Here is a 2,386-nt window from a genome sequence, read left to right on the forward strand (position 1 = left end):
GCCATGAGACTGTAATTCAAATAGAACAAAGCATATTATATGGTTTGACATCAAGAATGAAGTGCATCAGGGTTGCAGTCTTCCTCCATAACTACTCAGTCTATATGCCAAGCAATAATTCAAGAAGCTGCATTAATAAAGAAGAACTCAGCATCAAGGTTGGAGGAAAGCTTATTAACAACCCAAGATACACAGATGACACAACCTTGCTTGCTGAAAGTGAAGAGGACTAAAGCACTTACTGATCACGATAAAAGACTACAAGCACCAGTACGGCTTAAATTTCAATGTAAAATTAAAATGCTCTCAAATGGACTGATAAGCAACATCATGACACATGGTAAAAGAGAGGTCAATGAGGATTCCCATTTTACTTGGATCTGTAATGAACATTCATCGAAGCAGCAGTCAAGATTAGAAGAAATTTGTTATCTGCTGAAAAAGACCTCTTGAAAATGCTAAAGATCAAAAGTTTCTTTAAGGATTGAGGTACACCTGATCCAAACAACATTTTCAATAGCCTTTTTTAAAAAAAAATAGAAATGCAGCCATTTATCTTCACACAATAGCAAAGAATTTCTTCCACAACTCCATAACTTTTCTGCAGTCCAAACAAAAACAGTCCCTTTGCTAAATAGTGAAAAAATAGTTCTTATCAAGAGACCACCAAGAACTGAAAACTAGAGGAATGTGCTCTTTGTACCCTTCATCCCTCCCCCAAGGGGTAAAGAGTGCAAAAAAAGGAGGAAGTTTTATGTTCTAGATGGAAACGTGCCGAACTGCTCACAGGTGGATGTTTTCTCATCTTTTCTGATTGTTATCAACTGTTTCAATTTCACTTAAGTTGTGCTTTTACTTTTCTTTGGAATGGCAGTTCTAGGAATCATGATATAGAATAGTAATAAATGATGATGAAAGTTATAGAAATAAAAATATTCATCTACTATAATACAAGTCCAACCTTTTCAGAATCTGTTCCTGAACACCTCCAGTTGTACAAGTAATATTGCAAATTGTCATCTCCTATACCAAATTTTAGTTTTTCCAAGAATGTCTTATTTCCCATCAAATCTAGTGCATTGAATACATCAAATCCTTTCAGCTTGGCTATAACGAATGCATCATTCATGAGGTCTAAGAGGGGCATCTCCATGTGAATGTTGTGGAAGGAATACACAGCTTTAAGGCTCTTGTGGACTGGGTGATGCATGACTGTTGAGGGGAGTGTGTAGAAGTTCAGGAAGTCAGTTAGTTTACCACTTGAGCTCTCTACTACAAAGGTGTCAATAATGTGCTCCTGGGGAAGGAACCAGGGGGAGACTTCCTCTTCATCCATCACTGGAGCTAGATGAAACTGCTTCAGGTAACTGTTGATTAGTTCTCAGACTGCAATATCTTTTTGTTCCATTGGTCTCAAACCTGAAGTCTTTGTCACATCTGCAAGTCTGTATAGCTTCATTGTTCTCTGTAAAGTAATATCTCTACTCAAGTGAGAAAATTTCACTTCTACCAATTTTCTGGGGTTTAGTGATTGATGCCAGTATCTGCACCTAGCCACTGGCTTTGGAAGAACCACTCCTGCAGTGTAAACAGCCTGGAAAATCCCTTCCAGGGTCACTCTTCTGGTTATCTCTCGAAATAACACTGGGGCTACCCGCTTTGATCTCAATTTCTTGTGAACACAAAGAAAGTTGATTTCAACCATCTTCTTCACATTGTCATAGATCCTAATGTTCGCAGGGATGGCACTTATGAACCCTACTAGTTCTTTATTTGAAAACACTCTGACTGCTCAGTGCCACTGAGGGTTTTTTATTTGAAAACACTCTGACTGCACAGTGCCACTGAGGGAGCCAACCTGGGGGACACAGAGCCCACAGCAAGAATTCAGGCGAATAGTCGAACCGGAACATACTGTCATCATCTTCTATGTAATTCTCATTTAGCAGAGTGTATAACTCCTTCAGCACTTCAGCATTACTCAAATCTAAAGTGTCCCACAAAAAACCCTGTGGCAAAGAGTATGGTTCCTGGCATACATTGTCTTTATCTGGCTCAATTGCACCATGAGATGTTATTACTTCATTTGGCTTGCGTACTGGTTGTGTGTCCCAAAACTGGTATCTGTTTCACAGCTTTCAATAGCCTTTTATGAGTGCAAATACTGGACAATGAAAAAGAATGACAGTGAGTTGATATATTTTAATTACAGTGTTGGCAAAGATAATGAATCTACTATGAACTGCTGGAAGAATTAAAAGATATGTTTTGGAAGCGGTACAAACAGTATATTCCTTAGATGTGAAAATGACAAGACTTTGTTTCATGTAATTCTAACATGTTACCAGAAGAAGAATGTCCCTGGAAAAGAACATCATACTTGTGG

General features: G+C 38.3%; 1 pseudogene; it reads right to left on the reverse strand.

Annotated features, from left to right (window-relative positions):
* Positions 1-943: 943 nt before the first annotated feature.
* LOC102855254 lies at positions 944-2,123 on the reverse strand (annotated as a pseudogene).
* Between the last annotated feature and the right edge of the window lie 263 nt (positions 2,124-2,386).

Source organism: Elephantulus edwardii, unplaced genomic scaffold, assembly GCF_000299155.1.
Source record: "Elephantulus edwardii isolate Elephantulus edwardi_28Jun2011 unplaced genomic scaffold, EleEdw1.0 scaffold00145, whole genome shotgun sequence".
NCBI classification, from domain to species: Eukaryota; Metazoa; Chordata; class Mammalia; order Macroscelidea; family Macroscelididae; genus Elephantulus; species Elephantulus edwardii.